General features: G+C 41.4%; 1 protein-coding gene across 2 annotated transcripts in view; it reads left to right on the top strand.

Annotated features, from left to right (window-relative positions):
• Nucleotides 1-23,921, top strand: part of Lims1 (LIM zinc finger domain containing 1) — a 106,448-nt gene that overhangs the window by 29,859 nt on the left and 52,668 nt on the right. The window lies entirely within an intron of this gene.

Below are 23,921 nucleotides of genomic sequence, written 5' to 3'. Positions count from 1 at the left end.
AAAATATAAAAGGTATTTGTTTAAATTCTCATAAATTCGCAAGCCTTGCTATGGTAGGAAAGATGCAATAATAACTAGTCAAAAGAGTTGTTCTTATTTATTAACCTGTCAAACTGTTTAAAAGGAAAAAGGAGGCCATTCTTTAGTTTGGTTTTATTTTTCACTTTAGAAAAAGGATCTTGGGTAAGTTGTAATCTTTAACTGTGCTAATTAAAATCTCCCTTCAGCAGAGATCAGTGGTTTTGAGTCTCTTTATAGATATGTGTCTAATTATTGACTGCATTTGAAGGTAACTTAATGGTCCTGTGGTTTCAGAGTGAAGGGCATTGTAAAAGGCAGTTGTGCTCTGTGTTTGATGCCGTGCATTTCAGGTCCTGTGGAGAATTACACTGGGAAGGGCTTGAGTCATGCTCTTTTGGTTTTGTGTTATATTAATTTTTTTTTGTTTGTTTTTATTTTCAACACACAGTTTCTCTGTGTAGCTCTGGCTATCCTGGACCTGGCTCCGTAAACCTTGTTAGCCTCAAAATCAGAGATCACCTGCCTCTGTGTCCTGGGTGTTGGAAGTAAAGGCTTGTGCAGTCACACCCATCATATTAACATTCGTTTTTTAGCCATAAATTCTGCCTGTGATCTTTGGAGAGAGAAAAGTGCTGTTTTATATTTAGTCCTTGATACTAACTAATCCAAGAATTGTTCTTTATTTATTAACCTGTAAAACTGTTTAAAAGACTGATATTTTGTTTTGTTTTGCTTGACATTTTTATTTTTGAGACAGAGTCTCTTCTATGCAGGTATAGCTGTCCTGGAATGTATAAACCAGGGTGGCCCTGAACTCACAGGTATCTGCCTGCCTCTGCCTCCTGAGTGCTAGGATTAAAGATGTGTACCACCATGCCCAGCCTATTCGTTTTTCTTTATCACTGAGCTACAAATCCTGACATGCCATTTTTAAATTTGGGAATTAGCGCTGAGCTGTTGGTAATAGGCTTGAGAAAATGGGCAGTAGCCCTATTTTTCCTCTTTGAGTCACGGTCATATGAAGCCCAGGTTGCCTCAGACTTGTTGATGTAGCTGAGGATGACCTCGATCTTCCTGCCTTTACCTCTCAACACCTAGGTGCCACTGTACCTGTTTCATGGATGCAGGGCTTCATGTATGCTGGGAAAGTGTACATCAGCCAGTCATATCTCCATCCTAACTTTCAGAATTTGCAAGTTAATTATTCACTAATGCGTAGACCCTGTATGCACACACACACATGAATGAAAGGGATGTGATTGGTAGATAGTGCTATGGATACATAAGACAACTATGGAGTGATGGTTTGTTTAGGAAGAATACCCTGGCCTCCCTTTGAGTGAATTATTTGGAAACAATTTGAGGAGAGAAGAAGGATTGGATTCCAATCCTATAATATGATCCCAAGATCACTAAGTTAGCTGCTGAAACACACACAGAAATAAAGAGCACACTGTTGCTAAATGCTGTTTTAGGCCTTATTGACCTAAGAGGGGGATTTCCTTTGGCCACGTTATAGATGAGGCGTTTTGACCTCCAAGTGAAGAAACTTGTCAGGCTAACAAGAGACCAGGCCAGAATTTTGCTGTAGGCAGCCTCACCTCCCCCTTGCTGCATTATAACAAGTGAAAAAGAAGGGAGGATTCCTTTCCCTGAATTTGTGTAAGGTTATCTGAGTCTCCTGTGCCTCTTCTAAGTCCATTCAGGAAATGGGGTTTGTTACATATCAAGAGTGATGTAACATGAGCTATGCACTTCAAGATTTTTAGTAGCAGTGTTCAAAATGCAAAAAAAGAGTAGGTGAAATAATCTTCCTTTTCTTTGTTTGTTTGTTTTGTTTTGTTTTGTTTTCGAGATAGGGTTTCTCTGTGTAGTCCTGGCTGTCTGGAATTCACTCTGCAGACCAGGCTGGCCTCGAACTCAGAAATCCACCTGCCTCTGCCTCCCAAGTGCTGAGATTGAAGGCACGTGCCACCACTGCCCGGCTTATAATTTTCATAATATACTTATTTAGCTCAGTATGTCAGACTGCTACTATGTCAAGCTATATAGATGGGAAAGTGGCCAATAATTATTTTTAAATTATTAAGATCAGTCTGCTATATATCTTATACTACAGCACATCTCAATTCAGATTAGCCACACTTTTTTTTTAATTTGGTTTTTTTGAGACAGGGTTTCTCTGTATAGCCCTGGCTGCCCTGGAACTCTCTCTGTAGACTAGGCCGGCCTCAAACTCAGAAATCCACCTGCCTTTGCCTCCCAGAGTGCTGGGATTACAGGCGTGTGCCACCACCGCCCGGCTGATTAGTCACATTTTAAGTTGAACCGTTGTAGTATGTGGCTACAAATTAGAAAACATAACTCCAAGAAAAGGACAGTCATCGGGCTGGAGAGATGGCTCAGTGGTTAAGAGCACTGACTACTCTTCCAAAGGTCCTGAGTTCAAATCCCAGCAACCACATGGTGGCTCACAGCCATCCGAAAGGAGATCTGGCATCCTCTTCTGGGGTGTCTGAAGACAGCTCCAGTGTACATACATATAATAAATAAATAAATCTTAAAAAAAGACAATCGTCCTAAAAGCTAATTAGAACCAGAGAACCTGCTTGAAAGCCACTGTGACTAGAGGAGCAGCTTTACCTAACTTGAAAGCTCTGGCGGAAGGGCGCCCTACTGAGCAGGCTGGGCTGCTCTGTAAGGAAGAGTTTGACCATATCAAATAGACAATAGACCTTCCGCCCGAGGACTATTTATAGAGAGCAAAGTCTGAACCCCTGTATCACTCCCACCAGAAACAACCTCAGGAAGACCGCACTGTTGGCTCTTAGATACTGAACTATATTTGGGGTAGCAGAGTGTGTGTGCTGGGGAGTCTGCTAGCTGAGTCCAGTCAAGACTGGAAACCACAGCCTTTGTTGTATGCGTCAGTGTTGTTGCCTAAGGTTTTCCTCCTCATGCTGTTTTTAGATGGAAACTGTAGTCTGCCTAAAAAGAGAAATCGGAACAAACTACTGTATATGGCAATGTCCAGCCCTTCTGCCTGGGACGATGTGAATGACAGTTGCCAGCCATTTCCACCGAAGGTCCTCTTGTATTTACAAGTTCTCCAGGCAGTCCAGCCATGGCTTTTACTCTAAGAAAGCTTGGCATTCCTCTTTCATCTTGCTCCTGTGGCTCTTGCTCCCTTTGTCTTTGACCCACTGAACCTCTCTCCTTTCCATTTATATTTGCTGTTTGTTATATTTTAGTTGTTTTGTGCTGTTGACACAAAAACAAACAAACAGAAAAACCCAGCTTTCACATTAAAGGAAAGAAAGATAGCTTTTATTCTAGAGTCATTTTGAGTGACCATAGCCTGGGAAAACAGATTTAGGTTACTGTAGTTTTATACTTTTACAAAACAAAGAAAATTATAAATCAGAGAGCAAGGGGGTTGCAACATGCTGAGGGATGCTTGTCTGTAGGCCTGAGATACTGATGACATTTTTAGCTTTGGGTCAGAGAGCACTAGCAGTGCGCTAAATGAATGGAATCCAAAAGGCTTTTAATCTGTTAGTCACAAGATATTAGTTCTGAAATAGAGGCAGGAAGGAATGGTTGTCGGAGATGGAGGGAGACCTAAAGCTAGCTCAAGATAAGGTAATTATCTCTTGGACCATCAGCCAATCAGCTTTAAAGGCAGCTTCTTTCCCGGAGTTAATATTCCCAGTAGTAAGCTCCTTACGAAGAACCCGAGTCTTGCTTATGCTTCTCTTAAGTGTGGGCTGTATAACTGGTTAAAAGCATAAAAGCATAAGGTGGGACAATTCAGAAGTTCTAGGTAAACCTAGTAAAGGTTGGAGGTGGGGGCTCAGGTAACATACAAGAAAATTATAAGAAGCCCCTAGTGGTTATATAAGCAATAAATAGTTGCTGAGGGAGCCAAGACTCTTTGGTGGTGTCACCTGGGCCCTGGACAGCTAGCTTTCCTCCCGACCCTAGCTGCCCTTGGGGGTTGGGGTGAGTTGGCGAGTTCTGGAGCAGGTGAGAAGTGCTGCAGCAAGCTCATCTGAGCACTGCCCTGTTGGTCCCAAGAAAGCATGTCTTCTAAACAGCAGTTCCTGATTGGCTGGCATTGTTTGTAGCAATTCTTGCTCTCTCAGGCAGTCCTCCATTTGATCCTCCTACAGGAGATGCTTTTGCAGCTGCACAGCCCCAGGGTTTGCATAGAGGCAGCCCTGCTGTTCCTGCTACAGGTGGAACACCCAGTAATACAGCTTTAGTCCATTTCACCCACACGCTGTAAGCAGCTCCAGTAAACTGTTGAGCCAATGGGAGCAGGGAGACGGCTCAGCTACGGTTCCAGAGGTCCAGGATGGATTTCTAGTGGCCATGACAGCTCACAACTGTCTGTAACTTCAGTTCCAGGGAATGCAACACCCTCTTCTGGTGCCCCATGGGTATCAAACACACCGCATGTGTGTTAAATTAAATTAAACGTAAACTTCAAATGGTAAACTACAGAATTTACTCCAAATAGGTACTCAAGATAGACCAAAGAAAGTGGCTCAACAGTTTACTGGAGCTGCTTACAGCGTGTGGGTGAAATGGACTAAAGCTGTATTACTGCGTGTTCCACCTGTAGCAGGAACAGCAGGGCTGCCTCTATGCAAACCACAGGTATGGGTTTTGTTTTGTTTGATAATGGTGTCATGAATAGGATTAATAGCTCATTATAGTTTTGTTTTTCTAGGAAAGATACAGAATATCTTTCTCTGCACCTGTTTCTTATCCTGTGAAAAAGTTAAGCCCATTTTGTTTAGAGCTTTTGACCATTTTTGTAGTTGTTCAGCTGGTTGTTGGTATAGAATATATGCATTCTAAGTAGCAATCCCATCTAATATATATGACTTTCAGATACATCTTCCAAGCCTATCAGTTGTTAGTGCTGGGAAGTGAGCAGGGCAGAAGAGCAGCCAGAGCTCTCAACTGCTAAGCCATCTCTCTAGCCCGTAAAAAAGTTATTTTAAATGTATTGATAACTGATACAGATGAATGAGTTGCCTCGTGATACCTTGTGATTTAGATATACATTTTTTACTGTACAAATCAGGTAAATGTCAGTTTCCTCAATCTTCTCATCATTTCCTTATCTTTACTAGTTTTTTTATTTGCACACGAAGTGGTAGATTTTTTGTGTCATTTTCATTCATACTTTGTTTTGTTGATCCTCCTGTTCCTCCCCTTCCCTTGTGATCTTCCCTCTTGCATGTTCACCCTCCCCAGTAACCTTGTATCTGCCTTGGTGTCATATGTATGTTGTATGTATTCTGTTTTCCTACTTTCCCCCACCCCCTTTTCCTCCCTGCTTACCCCACTGTATTACATTGAAGTCACTTGGTGGGTTTGGGGTTGTTTGGTGACATCTATCAGTATTTATCAAATTGGATGCACTTGAGCTCTGTGTGTAAGGCTTTTAGAAGTATATCCTTTGATGGACTGTTTACCTCAGTGCTGATACTTCAGTGTTAATACATCCATGTTTGAACACGTGCAGGTCTTGTGCATGCTTGTCACAGTGTCTGTGAGTTTGTATGTGCATCAGTCCTGTTGTGTCTGGAAGACACTATTCTTCCTTGGTGCAACAATCTATGACCTCCAGTCCTTATAATCTTTTTATTCCCTCTTCCTCATAGATTCTTGAGCCTTGAGGGGAGGGGTTTGATGAAAACATCCCATTGAGAACTGAGTTCAATAGTCTCTCAGTCTTAGCACATGGTCTAGTTGTGGCTCTCTGTCTTAGATCCCAGTTACTTCAAGAAGAAGCTCCTTGAGGATAGGTTGAGTAAGTCACTGATCTATGGGTTATAGCATTAGGAGTAGCTTTATTGTCATGTTCCTTTCGTGTAATAATAGTACTAGATTTTCTTTTAGGCTGGTGAAGCCTCGGGTTTTTGGTGATGTAAGCTTTGTCCAGGTTCAATTCATGGAGTGGGCCTTAAATTCAATCTAAAAGTGTTTGGTTACTTCCACAGTTGACTGTGGGTTTATAGTAAATTGCCTTTGTTGTTTTTAGATAGTCTTTTGTTTCTCTGTTCTCTCTGGGTTGTTTATCATGAAGAGATGTTGGATTTTATCAAAGGCCTTTTCTCCATCTAATGAGATGATTCTGTAGTTTTTGTCTTTCAATTTGTTTATGTGGTGGATTACATTTATTTATCGATTTATGTATATTGAACCATTCCTGTGCCTCTGGAATGAAGCTAACATGGTGAATAGTCTTTTGATGTGTTCTTCCATTTGGTATTCAAGTATTTTGTTGAGAATTTTTGTATCTATGTTCATAGAGGATATTGGTCTATAATTTTATTTTATTTTTTGGTTGGATCTTTGTGTGGTTTAGGTATCTTGGTAATAGTGTCTTTATTAAAAGAATTAGGAAATGTTTCTTCAGCTTTTATTTTGCTGAATAATTTGAGGAGTGTTGATGTTCTTTCTTCTTTTGAAGGTCTGGTAGAATTCTCAATGAATCCACCTGGACGTGGAATTCTTTTGGTTGGGAGACTTTACTCTTTCTATTTTACAAGTGGTCACGGAGCTATTTAAGTGACTTGTTTGCTTTTTATTTAAATTAGAAGGTTGTATATATCCTGGGATTCATCCATTTTATTTAGGTTTTCTAGTTTGATGCAATACAGATATTTACTCTTTTTTTTTTTATTTGTATGGGTGTGTTTTGCCTGCCTGTATATATGTGTACCACATGCTTGCAGTGACCACAGAGGCCATCAGATCCCCTAAGACTGAAGCAATAGATGCTTGTGAGCTATTACGTAGATGTTGAACTTGGGTCCTCTGGAAAAGCAGTTGGGGCTCTTAATCATTGACTTATATCTCTCCAGCCCTAAGAATATAAATTTTAAAGTATGTCTTTATGATTCTTTGAAATTACTTTGTATCTATTATAATGTGCTTCTTTTTAACTCTATTTTTATTAATTTGGGGCTTCCCTTTCTTAGTTAATTTAGCTAATGGCTTGTCAATTTTGGTGATTTTTCTCAAAGAACCAACTTTTTATTTTATTGAATCTCTGTATTTTGTTATAGTTTCTTTTTTTCTTTTTTTAAAAAAAGATTTATTATGTATAGTGTTTTTCCTGCATGTATGCCTGCACATCAGAAGAGGGTAACAGACATCATTTTATAGGTTTGTGAGCCACCAAGTGATTGCTGGGAATTGAACTCCAAACCTCTAAAAGAGCAGTTTCAGTCAGTTTTGGAGAAAGTTCCATGAGGTGCTAAGAAGAGAGCATATTTTTTAGTGTTGGGACGGAGTGCTCTGTAGATGTCTGGTAGGTCCATTTGATATAACTCCATGTTTAGATGACTATATAAAGGTTAATATGTGATTTTTTTTTTTTTGGCTGAAATTGTGTCTCTTTTATCAACTTATATACCTTTGTAGTTGGTACATAATGTTTTGAATCTTGGTGAACTTTTCTTTTAATGAGTATATAGTGTCCTTTTCTGTTTGTTTTGATTAGTTTTTGTTTGTAACTATTTTGTCAGATATATAAAAATGCTACACCTGTTTGCTTCTTGCGTATATTTTCTTAGAACACTATTTTCCATACTTTTATCCTAAAGTATTAATCTTTCCTTGACGGAGAGATGTGCTTCTTGGAGTAGCAGAAATATGGATCCTGTTTTCTGACCAATCTGTTAGTCTGTGCTTTTTTATTGGGAGACTTGAGACTATTAATATTGGGAGTTATCAATGAGCAGTTTATTGCTTCCTGCTAGTTTGTTGTTATGGTGGCAGCTTTTTAAACCTCTTGTGATTTACTGTTCTGGGGTTTTTTAGTCCTCCTGTCTAGGATGTAATTGGCCTCTTCAGACTAAAGATCTCCTAGTGTTTTCTGTTGAACTGGGTTTCTAGACAGGAATTGCTTACATTTTGTATTCTCATGTAATATTTTTCTCTCTCTCTCTTTTTTTTTATCAGTTATGATTGATGGCCTTTCTGGTTATTGTAGTTTCCCAGCACCCACATGGTGGCTCAAACTGTCTGTAATAACTCCAGTACCAAAGCATCTAATGCCCTGCAGGCAACAACCATGCACATGGTATATGCACATACATGTAGACAAACACAAATACACAAAAAGAAAAAAAAACTTAAAAAGAAAAAGGCCCTTGGGATAAAGACAAGGGTTAGGGGAGGGCCAAGAGGCAAGCAGGGAGGGGAAACTGGATGAAAAGTTAGTTGATTAATTAATTAATTAATTAATTAGTAAAAATAATCAAAGACATATAGGACCTTCACAGGGGAAAAAAAGGCCCAAAAAAGAACATGCATACAAAATCTTTCTTCGTAATATAGGAGAGAGAGTATGCATTCATGTGTACACCTGTGAAATGGGTAGAGGCCAGCAGTTAGTGTCTAGTATTCCTCTCTGTAATTGTACACCTTATTTTTTAAGAAGAGTCTTTCACTGAATCTGGAGTTTGCTGTTTCCTAGACTACCTGGCCAGCCCTGCATCCCCAGCATCCCTCTGTCTCCATCCCTAACTCCTCCTCAGTGCTGAAATTAACAGCTGTGTGCTGTCACGTGCAGCTTTTACAAGGGCTGTTAAGAATCTGTACTTAGATCTTTTGTTGTTTGTGTGTTTGTTTTGAGATAGGGTTTCTCTGGCTCTCCTGAACCTTAATCTGTAGACCAGGCAGGGCTCAAATGCAGAGATCCATACTCGGGACTTAATGCTTGACCAGCAAGGACTTTTCCTACTGAGCCATCTTCCTAGTTCCATGATGATAACACTTCTTATTTTTTACATTACATTTATTTATTTGTATGTGTGTGGGGGGGGGCGCATAAGGGGCGCAGCACGAGTGTAGAGATCAGAGAAATACCTCTCCTTCCAACATATGAAGTCTGACATTCGACAACAGTCATCAGGCCTTGAAGGATTGCACCTTCTGCACACTGAGCTTTCTCACTGGATTACTTTTCTATAAAGCCTTCTCTATTAAGTGGAACATTTAAAATGTTATTTTTTTGGTAATTGAAAAGTAGCAGACTCACAAACAGACACCAGAGGGTGCTGTTTCATATCATTGACTGGATTAGGTACTTGGTTGTCTTTGCCTGCAAACAGTTCCTTTCCTACATTACTGAATGGTTTTATGATTTTGTATACTTTTTTTTTTTGGTCTATAATGCAAAGAAATGTTGTTTGAATCCTCACATAAATTCTGCAAATTGCAAATTAACTTATTTTTAATTTTTATTTTATGTCCATTGGTATTTTGCCTGCATGTATGTCTGTGTGAGGGTCTTAGATCCCCTGGAACTGGAATTGCAGACAGTTGTGAGCTGCCATGTGGTTGCTGGGAACTGAACCTGGGTCCTCTGGAAGAACTGCCAATGCTCTTAACTGCTGAGCCAACTCTCCAGCCCACAGATTTACTTCTAAGTAGTTCCTTGGGTATTCTTAATTACTGCCAGAGTTTTTGTTTTGTTTTGTTTGTTTGTTTGTCTGTTATCATACCTACTCATTGGTATCTGCTCTGTGAAAGTCAGTATACTGGGAATCTTACGAATTTTGAACTCCCCCTCCCCCCTTAATTTTGGTTCTAGCCAAGCACAACACACCTTTATTCCCACCACTCCAGAGGCAAAGACAGGAGGGGTTCCAGACCAACCGACTTTGTTTTAAAATAAATCAAACAGTGTTTTACTACATAACCCAGACTGGTCTCAGATTTCTGATTCTTGGTCTCCGGAGTGCTGGAGTTACCAGTGAACATCTCCACACCCTGTTAAATATATTTTAGACCATGAGACTTGAACAGTTTTGTTGTTCCTTTGAAGCACACTCTTCAAGTTTGCCCAGCTGGTCTCAACACTGATTCACCTCTTAGCTCTGCAGTCGTCCTGGAAGGTACAGATTACACTACATGGTTAAGTATCCATCACAAGCTCCTCCTGTCATTCAGTCTTCCAGTATACAGTTCATGGAAAACTAAAATAGATAAAGTAACGCCCTCAGGTGGATCATGGATGTGATTTGAAAATCTTAGAAAGCTCTTTCTACCCCAAAATAAATTTTTACCATGGTTCAGTTTCTGTGTTTCTAGTCACAATATGACTACCAAGTGAAGATGTTTCCTGGGGAATTTGTGGTTTTAAGAATTAATACTTTTTATGTTAAATTTCTTTATCAATCTCTCCCCCTCAGCCCCCGAACCTTTAATAGAATGGAAGTTATTTTATGTTTTAGGAAGAAAGCAAGCTTGATTAGTGCAGTGTTTGGAAGGGGAGATTAAAGCTGAGGTCTTTAGGTACTTACTAGCATTTTATGTCAGATAACATTGCTAGTTTGGAAATTTATTTAGGATTAATTAAGCCTTGCTCATTGGATACCGGAAGCCTGGGAGGTGACTCATGTGGGGAAGGGAGGAAAGGAGGAAGGTTCTGTTCCCCAGAGGAGTAGGCTTTTTGTCTTGTTTTCAGTTCCTGCTCAGCTATTAACAGTGCTGTACGGGGTGTAGTGCTAAGTAGTGAGGCCCCTTGGTCCGGGTGCGCACCAGCCCACCTGTTTCTTCTTTTATGTTTGTACCAGTGCAGGTGCAGTTGAGGCTGAGGACCAATTTTTCTTTTCATAAACCTGTTCCTTGGTCTTTCAAACGCTAAATGATTATGTGGGTCTTTGGAACATTCTCTCTTGAAGTGTGGTATCCGGTGTTTACATCTGCTTAAGTAAACATCTGCTAAAGAAAAATCTGGTAACTGGATGCACTTAAAATATTTAGCATCTAACATTTTTCTTTTTTCTTTTTCTTTTTACTTTTTGCCTCTACCATTTTCAGGGTATCAGGTCTTTTTTTTTTTTTAATTGAATATCGTCTTCATTTATATTGCCAATGGTAAAACCTTTCCCGATATCCTCCCTCCCCAAGACCCCCTAGCCCCTCCTCCTCCCCCTTCCCCCTGCCTCCATGTATATGCTTCTCCACCACCACCCCCCCCTCCCTTTGTTCGGGCCTCTTTTGAGAGTTTACCTGACCAAGGACCATTCCTCCCACTGATGCCCAACAAGGCCTTCCTCTGCCACATTTTTGGCTGGAACCATGTGTGCCCCTTGGTTGATGGAGTCCCTGGGAGCCCTGGGGCGTCTGGGTGGCCGACAGGCTGACGTCACTGTTCCTCCCATGGGGCTCCTCTAACCTTATTCAGTAGTTTGGTAGTTCCCGCCACAAGAAACTGAAAACCCCGTGATGTGGAAGGAAAGAAAGGACTGTGCTCTGAGAAGAAGAGGTTGCTGGCACCTGGCCGGAGTGGACTGGTTTTCATTTGTATTACGGCTTCATGCTGAGCTTCAGCATCTGAAGGTCTGGCACCCGCCTGCCTGGAACCCCAAGTTCAAGAGTCTGGGGCAAGAGGGAGAAAAGCAAAGCAAAAAGAGATGAAGGTGATAGTTTACTAAAGTAAGACTTTATAGGAAGTCTGTCAGATTGTGTCTTTGTGGACCAAGGGCCTTGTTTTGTACATTTCCGTTACATGTATATGTGTTGGTGTATATCTGTAGACATCACTAAAAAATAAGCTTCACAATATATAAACACCTTCTCATGTTTCTATGAAGTTCCTGAACTTGAGTTACTCAGCAAGTATTTGTCTGCATGCTGTTTGCCACACTGTAGGGGTCACTGAGGGAAATGGCCCAGCAGTGAACAGCATATGGTAGGACAAATGTAAGGGTGCTTCCTGTGAAGTTCAGTGAAATCTCAGCACAGAGCTCCCTCTACCTCATTGGGAAGGCTTCACAGAATAGAAGCAGCATGAACCAACCATGAGTTCATTTGCATAAAGAATAGCAGAGTCAAGAAGACACAGTTGTGCTGATCTAGGGTACAGTGAGGAAGAAGCAGGTGGGTCTCTGAGTTCAAGGCCAGCTTTGTCTATATAGTAATTTTCAGGCCAAGACCACATAGTGATACCTTGTCTCAAAAAGGAGTTTCAGGGAAAAGAGGGGAATCCTAAATTTTACACATGAATTAGTAATACTATAGACTAAGTTTCTATATTCTTTCCATATTACTTACTTACTAGTTTTGAAGTATATATGTAAGCGTTTATTTACTTAGTTATGCCTAAAAGCAAGGCTTCCCCTCTGTTCTTACTTGTTTTCTTTTTCCAGGGTTTCTCTGTGTAGCTCTGGCTATCTTAGAACTCACTCTGTAGATCTCACTCTGTTGATCTGCCTGCCTTAGCCTCCAAGTACTGGGGTAAAGACAGTCACCGTCACCACCCAGCCTCTCACACTGGGTTTTTTTTTTTTTTTTCATTTTATAATTTATGCCCAGTAAGTTTCATATTACTGTTCCTTTATGTGAGTTCCTTATTTAAATCTTCTGTTTGGAAGTTGCATAGTTGGAAATAAATAGGCTAACAGGATGATGGTGGTGTTTTCACTGCTGAGCCTTGGTATGTTTAGCAAGCCCTCTAAGATACACCCCTAGCCCAAAATATTTTTATAGAATTGATTTTTAGAATTGATTATGTATCAAATGGTGGCTCTTTGTGTTTCTACTCCTGCAGTAATGACCTGAACGTTAACAGTGCTGGTTGTCTGAAAATTGTGTGCTTGTACTATCTGTCGGAGCCACACGGTGGCAGAAAGAGCACTAAGGAACTGGAGCCTTACATAGTCTAAGATATCTGTATTGTAGGCTTGCATTTGTGTGTTTATTTTGGCTCATTCTAGTACAGAGACTCACAGGGTCTCCCTCTAGTCCAGGCTGGCCTCGAAATCACTTTGTAGTCCAGGCTGGCCTCAAATTCTAGTAGTCGTCTTGTCACAGCACCCCTAGTACCAGAGCTACAGGCAAGAGCCACCGGGCTGGTTTCATTTCTTTGCAATAGAAGTTAATAAGAAGAACTTCTAATATGCAGCAGCTATCTTAAGAAGTAAAATATCATAAGTGTACTTGAAAGCTCTTTGCATACTTTCTTCTAGTTAGCTGGTCTCTCTGTGCTTTTCCCGTAGGAGGCAACTTTATTGGATTTAGCCTGTCACCTCTGTGCATGTCTTTATGGTTCTGTTATGTATTTATATTTTTTAATAGCAAAACGGGTTGTTTCTTTATTATGAATTTATACACTGTATACTTTTGCATTACTAAGCAAGCTGTAGTGAATTGGTTTGTTTTGTTGTTGTTGTTATCTGATACTATGTTGAGGAATTATAACCTTTAAGATTCAGTTCCTTATTTTGAGAGAGGCAACATAGTGCTGTGGTTATAACTAAGGCCTTTGTGCACATTCAGATCCTGTTACCATCACATAGCAAGTTTTGGCCTTGTTTCTGCTTATATAAAATAGGATACCACTCGAGTAAATCAACTAATATGTAAAATATTAACATCATGATTGGTTACTGTATACTATCTTTAGTATGACAGTTATATAAACTTAGCATGGAGTGGGTTTTGTGTTGTTTACTGAGTCCCAGTGGAATAGAGGTCATCTTGAAATAAGAGAATAGTGGGAAATAGGCCCTGAAGGCAGTTGTGGTGGTCACCTTCAGAAGATGAATGTTTTCTCTAAAGTAGAAGGGGTCATCTACTAAGAGTGGAAGATCAGGGTGTGACAGGAGTGGAGGATTGAGGAAAGCTGTTCAGGACTTGAAGGGTTCTTGTTTAGGATGATTCAGTTAGAAACATGTAAAGGAATCATGCATGTAAGTGTATGTGCTATTCTTGATTTTGTGTATTTATTCTTGGCAACATGTTTCCCTGAAAAAGCATGAACCCTACTCCCATCCCAACACACACACACACACACACACACACACACACACACACACACACACAGAGAGAATGTCTTTTTCTGCTCCTGTGGCTTACACTGTTGTGTAAAGGACCACCAAACTCTGTATCTCCAAGTTTATAATCCTTTTCAGCCTAAATTCACACTCTTTATAACTTTTTTCCACATGACATGTAAATCATGTAGACTAGATTCAAAATAGAATTGTGAGTTCTCTGTTTATGAGTCTCTGCGCCTGCTCACTATTCTCTTGAGGCACTCCTCACTCCTCCACTTAGAAGGATCTCTCCTCCTTCCTAGTGACCTCCTTTTGGAATTTAACGTGTCCTTGAATGTACTTTGTCTGATCTTAGACAAGATATGTGCCTTTGTTTGGAGAGTTAACATCCTCAGAGGCCTCATTAGAAAAGACTGTTAGGAAAATATTTTATACAAACAAGAAATGACTCTTCTGCACTCTCACTGCCTGCATGTCATTGCGCTGTTGCCCAACTTGCTTCACATTCTTTTTCCTCTTTTAATTAAATATTTAAAGGCAGAATCAGATATCAGTCTGTACTAGCTCAGAGTTGCTCTCTGAGATAGACACTTTATTATAAAACCACATACTGCTGTCCTGCCTGACAAAAAGAACAGAGATGCCTCACCATTATTTAATGCCTGGTTTGTAATGACGTGTTTTAAGAATATGTTTCTGCCAGGCACACGCCTTTAATCCCAGCACTTTGGGAGGCAGAGGCAGGCAGATTTCTGAGTTCGAGGCCAGCCTGGTCTACAGAATGAGTTCCAGGCCAGCCAGGGCTACACAGAGAACCCCTGTCTGGGGGGGTGGGGTGGGGGAGGTGTATATGCTTCTATTGTTGGCTGGTTTAAACTGGTATCTAAACAGAATCTATATCAGTTTAATAATATATTTGATTGCTATGACCCTATCACAAAAACAAGTGAATATATCAAAGGAAAGAGCACTCTAGGGATCAAACTCAATTCCTTATACTTGCAAGGTAGTGCTTACCCTGCTGAGTCACCTCTGTGCCTCCATCACACCTTGAAAGTCAGGGTCTGATTTAGCCTTGCTGACCTTGCACTCAGCCATGCATGCACCAGGGATGATTTTGATTCTGATCCCTCTGCTGCCACCTGTCCAGCATTGGGCACCCCAGGCCCAGTTTTTATGTGGTACCAGGGTTAGAACCCACAATTTCATCCATACTAGGCAAGCATTCTACCAGTTGAGATAGATCTGGTTAATTTTGTGGGCTTGTAAAAACGTTTTTTATTAGATTCGAAGTACGCTTTAAATTCTAGTGTTCAATGGGCAAGATTATGGCTACATAAATGTACAGCTCAGGCTGTACTTCTCCAGGCCTGTTTTGTTGCTATGTGCATGAAAGAATGTGAAGAAAAATGTTAACAATGCTAGAGCCTGATACCTCCCTCTCTGCCCCACCTAGTCTGTTACCTTGGCTTCTCTGCCTGGCTTCCTGGTGCACCCCACACCCTTCTTGCAGGTTTTATCACTCCTGTCCAGGCTCTAGCTGCTGTACTCTCTATCCTGCTGCTTTTGTCTTACTGCATTACCTACCACTGCCCTGTTCATAGGAGAGGGATCCCCTGCCCACTTTGATCTTATCAGTCCTACCTAAAACAGCAGCTTTGGGATGGGGAAATGCTTCTGTGGTAAAGCATTTGTGCCACAAGCATGAGGACTGGGATTCTACCAGTTGGGAGACAAGGCAGGTGGATCTTGGTATGTTTAAAGCCAGACTAAACCATATAGTAAGATGCAGGCCAGCCAGAGCTACATAGTGAGACCCTATCTCAACATAACATAAGTAAATAAATAAGCAAATAAATAGAGTAAAGCTGATGTCTGAGATGTTAAGCCAGGCTAGAGAAGTGGCTCAATGGTTAAGAGCACTGACTGTTCTCTTCAAGAGGTCCTGAGTTCAATTCCTAGCAACCACATGGTGGTTCACAACCATCTGTCATGGCATCCGATGCCCTCTTTTGGCGTGTCTAAAAGAGCGACAGTGTACTCATATACATAAAATAAATAAATAAATCTTTTTTAAAAAAAGTGTTGAGTCGTTTACTAATGGTCACTCTTGGTCCCTGTAAAGTCTCTTGGTGCCCAAGCTCAGGGTACAATGTTTTTAAAGACAAAGCCATCATTATATCAGTGCTTTTATTAGTGAGGGATGCAGAGTTACTTAGTAACACGTATGAACTGCAAGGTTCAGTGGCATCTTCCAGAGACACATTATATGTTTGAACCATGGTCTAGGTCATGGAGGGTGCCAAGAGGGTTTTTAAGGTGAAGGTGGTGGTTAGTGTGGAAGGCTGAGAAGTGACCAGGCAGGCACATAAAGACATTGGGATAGGATGGTATTGCCTTAGTCATTTCAGTTGTAACCTACCCTAGGGAGGAAGGATGAGGTCCTGAAGATGTCTCTGCCTGCCCTCCAGGTATATTGTTCCATTCTCTTCCAAGGTAGCTGTGCCTGTTTCTGGTCCTGGATGTCCTATATAGCTCACATCTTTGGAGTAGTTTGCCTAATAGAAAATGAAGAGGATACTGAGCAGGAAAAACCCAAATGCTGCTCTGTGTCTTTCTTCTCTTCCTGCCTCTACAGAGGATTTGGCATGAAGACCTTGAAGGAAGTCCTTCAGGAAACCTTTGCTAAGGCTGAATGTATAATGCCCTTGTTTCCTGTTTGGGGAATGGGATTTCCAACTGCAGAAGAGAAAGAACAAAGTATGCTCAGAGAGCCTGGACAGTACAGTCATCTCTTTCCCCAACTTCTTCAGATTTTATGTGTAGCGGTATTGGGTACGTTTGTATACGTGCAAGTTCATGAGGAGGCCAGAAGTCAGCCTTGGATTTTGGTCCTCAAGAGCCATCCAGTTTATTTAACTTAGTTTCATTTGTACTTGTATTATTTGTGTGTATATTCATAGCATGCGTGTGTACATGCATGTATGTAAGTTAGAGATCTCCCTCTATCATTCTCCACCTTATTTTCTGAGACAGAGTCTCTCATTGAACCTGCATTTGCTAATTGGCTAGACTGTCTGATCAGAGAGATCCATAGATCTCTCCAAGAGCTAGGGCCACAGACACATGTGCCACTGCCAACGTTTTACACGGGCACTGGAGATCTGTACGCAGGTTCCCATACTTGTGCACAAGTCCTCTGGAAGAGCAGCCAGTGTTCTTAACCACTGAGACATCTCTCTAGCCCCATACCTTGTTTTTTTGAAACAGTCTCCTATGGGACATAAAGCCATGCCAAGAAGTTTGGTAAGGTAGAGCAGTCTGAGACCCAGATAGTTGGTGGGCACACACCTGAGGCTTAGGTGTCTCTCAGCTCCCTGCCATACTCCTGACCTGGAACATGTACCAACTTCTCACATAAAAGAAACATGTCCTATGGACATGTAAGCGCCAAACAGAGTTCTCCATGCTAATGAAGTACCTGAGGGCTTAACCAATAAGCTTCCTTTCCCAGACATTCCTCATTGCAAAAAACGTAATCTCAGGTCAGATCCTGAAAAAGGGGGTTATGCATCCATTTTCCACCATGAACAACCCAATAAACTGTTTAGAACTGTGGGTTGTCTCTTTCATCAAAATCCACTGTGGGGAGCCATGGAGAGGGGCTTCACCTACAGAGCTGCAGCCTAATCTTCCATAGAAGGCCTCTTTGGGCTCGCAGCCACAACTGCCACCAAACTGGTCGGGGCATGGAATAAGTGCAGTCAAAATTCCTAAATTCATTCTCCCCCAAAGGCTGTGCCCATTGGTGGAGTGGGTGCGAACCTACAATCTCCCATTGACCTGAAGCTTGCAGAGTAGGGGAACTAAAGAGTCCTAGGGATCCTCTCATTGCTGCATTGTCCTCAGTACTAGGATTCCAAGAAAGTGCCACACTCAGCTTTTTAACATCGGCTTCTGGGAGGATCAGACTCAGGTCCTCATGCTTGTACCTCAAGGAGTTACCAGCTACTTCCCCAGCCCCTAATGCAAGGGAATCTTAATCTGGGCCAAGACTATTACAAACATTTTCATTTAGCCTTTTCTGTTTCCAAAGGAAAATAAACAGAAGAATTCAGTAGTTAAATGGGGTGAAAAGGGTTGCCCTGAAGAATGAAGGAGACTGTTATCATAAGTGTACTAGATGTTCACTGTCATAAAACTCATGAGTTAGTGAGATTCACAGACAAGATGACCCAGTAAGAAGCCTACACTTCTATGCACATTCCCTTGGTCCAGTTAGAGAGATGATCATGTTCACCTGAGGTTTGTCTGATTTGGAGGTGGTCATGTGTATGGGTTGAAACCCCTGTTCTAATCTTGTCTTGGCATGTCTGCAGGCCACAAGCCTGGTCAGGCATTGGTCATGCCAACATGAAAGTATTGCTGGTCTCTGACCTTCATAGGGTCTGTCAGCCATTAATCAGACCGTGCTTCCTCTTTTCTGTGTTTCATGATGTGGGGAAGCTAGCCCCTTTATCATAGCTACTATGATAGAGCTGCAGTCTTTATATTTTTTAAAGATTTATTTATTTATTATATGTAAGTACACTGTAGCTGTCTTCAGACAGCCCCAGAAGAGGGCATCAGATCTCATCAGATGGTTGTGAGCCACCATGTGGTTGCTGGGATTTGAACTCAGGACCTTTGGAAGAGCAGCCTGTGATCTTAACCACTGAGCCATCTCTCCAGCCCAACTGGAGATACTATAATATAGCTGCAGTCTTTCTTAGTTCCTCATATTTAGGTCCCTTGTCCTGGCTGGGTATTCTTACCCATTACTAAGTCTTTTTCAATCCACTGCATAGAGGTAACTATATATGAAAGAACAGTGATATCTAACACTTTTTCCTTGGTAAAGGGGGTGAGTTTTGTGGGAGTTTGTGGGATTCAATTGCTAGCCCAGCACTGGCTTTTTACCCCAGATCCTGTCCTTCCTCTTAACTGGTCAGCTTGGCCATCTCTTATCCAGCATTCGTTTTAACCCTAACCTGTTTTCACCATAACAGAATTACTCCCAATGTACTTATATGACAACCACAACAAGTAAGTTTCCAGAAGTGAAACTGCCATCTTAATGTTACCTGCTCTCTTAAGTGCCTTTCCACCCAACCCATCTTGTGGTTTTGGTACCTTAAAAAAAAAAGGAAAATCTGAAATTGGAGGTCATGGCTCAGTGGGTACAGGCACTTACCACATTGGTCCGATGACATTTCAATACTTAAAACCTATCTGAATTCCATACCTGCAATACATACCACACATTTACACACTGATAAATAAAATTTTAGTTTTTTATTAGAGCTGTGTGTGGTGGCATGTGCTTTTAATTCTAGCACTTGGGAGACTATTACAGCCAGATCTTTGTGAGTGCAAAGCTACCCTGGTCTACATAGCAGGTTCCAAGAGCTGTTTATAATAATAATAATAATAATAATAATAATGTAACTGGCTTGATTGCCTAGAACTTTATTCTGAATTATTTGAACAGTTACCAAGAAACCTCACTTTTAAGATTACTTAGTAGTGAAGATGACCCCATGTTGTTTAAGAGACATATTTCTGACTCAGTCAAATTCCTGTGAACTTTTAGTTATGATTGTGTATGTCTCTGTGTGTGCATGACCTAGTACATGTGTAGGAGTAAGGGATGTCTTACTAACTTTTCTGTTGCCGTGACAAAACACCATGACCAAAGCAACTTCAAAACAAAATGTTTAATTGGGCGTATGATTTCAGAGGGGTTAGTGTCCACGATGGCAGAGCCAAAGCATGGCAGCAGAAACACCTGAGAGTTCACATTTTGATCTATAAGCAGGAGACAGAGAGGGACACTGGGAATGGCACCAGTCTTCTGAAACCTCAAAGTCTTCCTACAATAAGACCACATCTACTCGATCTTTCCAGCGGTTCTACACTGGGGACCAAGCATTCAAATATATGAGCCTATGGGGGAAATTCACATTCAGACTACCACAGACGACTTGTAGGAATCAATTTTCTTCTTCCCTGGGGTTCTGGGGATTCAGACTCAGGTCCTGAAGTTTCATACAAGTACCTTTACCTCACCAGCACTCCATGAGCTTTTGCTGTCTGCTTAACGGGTCCACTAGGATGTGTCTTATAAAGTTTGATTAAGAACATGTTTACAGAGTTCAGACACACATTGGCAACATTATCAACATGTAGATCACATTTTTTTGGGTGATTTTCCCCCCTATTCTGGACAGTTGTTCTAATAGTTGATGCTGCCTTCTTGTCTGTCTGTCCTCCGTCCCTCTCCTTCTCTCTTTCCTTCCTTCCTTCCTTCCTTCCTTCCTTCCTTCCTTCCTTCCTTCCTTCTCTCCTTCCTTCCTTCCTTCCTTCCTTCCCTCCCTCCCTCCCTCCCTCCCTCCCTCCCTCCCTCCCTCCTTCCTTCCTTCCTTCCTTCCTTCCTTCCTTCCTTCCTTCCTTCCTTCTCTCCTTCCTCCCTTCCTTCCTTCCTTCCTTCCTTCCTTCCTTCCTTCCTTCCTTCCTTCCTCCCTCCCTCCCTCCCTCCCTCCCTTCCTTCCTTCCTTCTTTCCTTCTTTCTCTTTAAGACAGGGTCTCATTGTTTAGCACAGGCTGGCTTGGAATTCCCAGTGTATACCAGCCTGGCCTCAGACACAGAAATGCACCTGTTTCCCGCTCCCCACACCAGTGTTTTTATGTTCTTGTCCTAGTTACTTTAACCTTGAACCCACTGGCAATGGTACTGAATTGTTGGATCCACAGCACTGAATCTCAGAACAGTCCTGAGAGACCTTATTTAAGAAGAGAGTATGCTTGACAAATAAATATTTACAAGATGAATGAATGTTAAAAATAATGTAAAACAGTAATTTTGCTTTATTAAAGTATGTTTTAAAGATATTTTTATTCTTTTTTAGTTATGGTTAAGAGAGTGTATGTGCGTATGAGTGTGGGTACCCGAGGCCAGATGTGTTGGCTCCCCTGGAGCTGGAGTTGTGAGTAGTTGTGAGTTGCCTGGCATGAGTACTAAGAACTAAAGTTGGTCCAGTGTAAGTGCAGTAAGTGCTATCTCTCCAACTCATAATGAGTTTTTTTTTTTCCATTATCTTATGAGATAAAAACTCAGGTTAAAAGAGGACTTATCTCTATCAAATCCATAGTTAGTTATGAAACAAAATTATTTGTATTGCATATCACATAGAGAAGCTAATCGGCTGAAATTGCACAGCTGTTCATCCAGTTTATAGACCTTCTGGACCTAGCATAAAAGATGCTGGTAATGGGGCTGGAGAGATGGCTCAGCAGGTAAGAGCACTGACTGCTCTTCCAGAGGTTCTGAGTTCAATTCCCAACAACCACATGGTGGCTCACAACCATCTGTAATGGGATCTGATGCCATCTTCTGGTGTATCTGAAGACAGCTACAATCTACTCATATACATATAATAAACATTTTTTTTTTAAAAGATGGTGGTAATGATCCTTGGTTAATTACAATTCTGCATGGATGGTACTTTGTAGCTCCTGTTACTATAAGGAGAAGAAATAGATAACCCATAACACTAATGACTACTTAGATGCTTGAGGTGCAGATGCTAAAGCCAGGTGCACCGCCTGGCTTTAGGCTAATTTTTAATCTTACCATATTTACACTTGTGGAAGGTACTGTTCAATCTACAGTGTTTATAAACTCTGAAATTTCCTGAAGTACATTCTAAAACTATAGTTTGTATATCTTTCAAAATCTCATAGAGAAGCCGGGTGTGGTGGCGCACGCCTGTAATCCCAGCACTTGGGAGGCAGAGGCAGGCAGATTTCTGAGTTCGAGGCCAGCCTGGTCTACAGAGTGAGTTCCAGGACAGCCAGGACCACACAGAGAAACCCTGTCTCATAGAGAGCTAGAGCAATGGCTCAGCAGTTGAGAGCACTTATTGCTTGTCTTAGGTTTTTATTTCTGTGAAGAGACACCACTACTACAGCAACTCTTATAAAAGAAAACATTTAATTGGAGCTGGCTTACAGTTTCAGAGGTTTGGTGCATTATAGTCATGGTGGAAAATATGACAGAGTACAGGCAGACAGTGCTGGAGACAGAGCCAAGAGTTCTATATCTGGATATGCAGTCAGCAAGGAGAAACTGTCACACTGGCCAGACTTGAACTTATAAGACTTCAAAGCCCGCCCCCAGTGACATACTTCTTCCAACAAGGCCACACCTCCTAATAGAGCCACTCCCTATGGTCCTAGCATATTCTCTCTCTCTCTCTCTCTCTCTCTCTCTCTCTCTCTCTCTCTCACACACACACACACACACACACACACACACACATACACACACGACTCTCTGTGAGCCATTCCTGTTCAAACCATCACACTGCTCTAACAGAGGACCCAGGTTTAATTTCTAACACCCACATGATGGCTTAAACCATCTATAATTCCAATTCCAGGGAGTCTGACACCATCTTCTGGCCTCATGAGTACCAGGCATGAATGTGGCATGCAGGCAAAACACTCATGCCATGAAAATAAAAAAATAAATAAAATTTTATTTATTTATTTATGTATTTATTTATGTATTTATGTATTTATTTATTTAAATTTCACTTAGATAATGTGGAATGCTAAGAGCAAAACATTTCAAGCTCTAAGGGAACAAGCAGGCTGTCATGAGTTTGAGGACAGCCTGAGCTACTTAGTATGATCCTGTTTCAGGAAAAGAACTACATACCCAATAGTAATATTGTGTTGTTTTGGTCACAGAAGGTAGCACAGGAGTCCATAGAGCAAGGTGGCTTGATCAGCCTATGAGATCTCTAAAGGCTTCCTACTTTGCCCAAGACATAGTGGGGTGAATAGGAGCTAATCCTGCTAGAATCCTTTTACTAGACTTGCAGGCTGCATTGGCAGAAATCAGGAAGTGAGAGGAACAGGAACAGTCTATCCTAAGAACTGCCTGGAGTCAAGAATGTTAGGGACCAAGGAGGGGGGAGGGGGGGTGGCAGGCTCTGTTGGCACCAGATAACACACCTTATTTTCTTTGTTTATACTGTTATAAAGGCAGTGGAGCCAGGGAAAGGTTTTTAAGAAGGGTCAATAAATAATCGATCTGCATTTTAAAAGATCAGGTTGAAGAGATTAGAAGATTGGTGACTGGGAGAAATTTGGAGCAGAGAAGAGAAACTTTTCCCAAACAGCATTAGCCCACTGCTGAGCAGAGAGATACCAAATGAACACCTGGTGAAGCTTAAAAGACCCACACTGGAAGTTGGGGGTGTTCAGAAAAGGGAGAAACAAATGTTTATATAGGGAAGATCTAAAGAATTATCTGGCCGGGTGTGGTGGCGCACGCCTGTAATCCCAGTACTTGGGAAGCTGAGGCAGGTGGATTTCTGAGTTCGAGGCCAGCCTGGTCTACAGAGTAAGTTCCAGGACAGCCAGGGCTACACAGAGAAACCCTGTCTCAAAAAACCAAAAAAAAAAAAAAAAAAAAAAAAAAGAATTATCTGTAGGGTTTTGAAGGGATCTATCAGTTTGTAACACTGTTATAAAATGTAGTACTCACATATATTTTCTGAGAGAAATTTTTATCAGATTCACAAAAGGTCCCTGGCTCCCAGAAAATGAAAAGCTATTGAGTAGCAGTCACCCTGAGAGACGAACGACCTTGCACAGCACTCAGTAGAACTTTGTATTTAATCATTCCAGTCAGGAGCTTAAAGCTACACAAGAAACTGTCAACATGGATGGCAGTGGGTGGTGTTACTTTAGAGCAGGCTGCCTATTTCATGCCCGATCCAACAAGAATCTAGTAGGAAGCTAGAAAGGACAGAATGGTATGGAAAGTTGTAATGAGGCTCATGCTACAAACAGCTGCGCAAGAGTAGAGGCAGGTGGACCTCTGGCTGGAGCACTGGCGGGGACCATTGCTCTCTCTAAGCAGAAGGAGTGGAGAGAGCGAGCTAGGAGTGTTAGGAAGTGGTCGCTACTGCAAGTGTTCAGGAAAGGTAAAGAACCCTGCACAGAATGCAAGGCTGAAATGGATGGCAGTCAAAA

Source organism: Apodemus sylvaticus, chromosome 19 (genome assembly GCF_947179515.1).
Source record: "Apodemus sylvaticus chromosome 19, mApoSyl1.1, whole genome shotgun sequence".
Classification (NCBI taxonomy): Eukaryota; Metazoa; Chordata; class Mammalia; order Rodentia; family Muridae; genus Apodemus; species Apodemus sylvaticus.
Note: the sequence above shows the minus strand (reverse complement) of the source record. Positions and strands in the feature narration are given on the sequence as shown.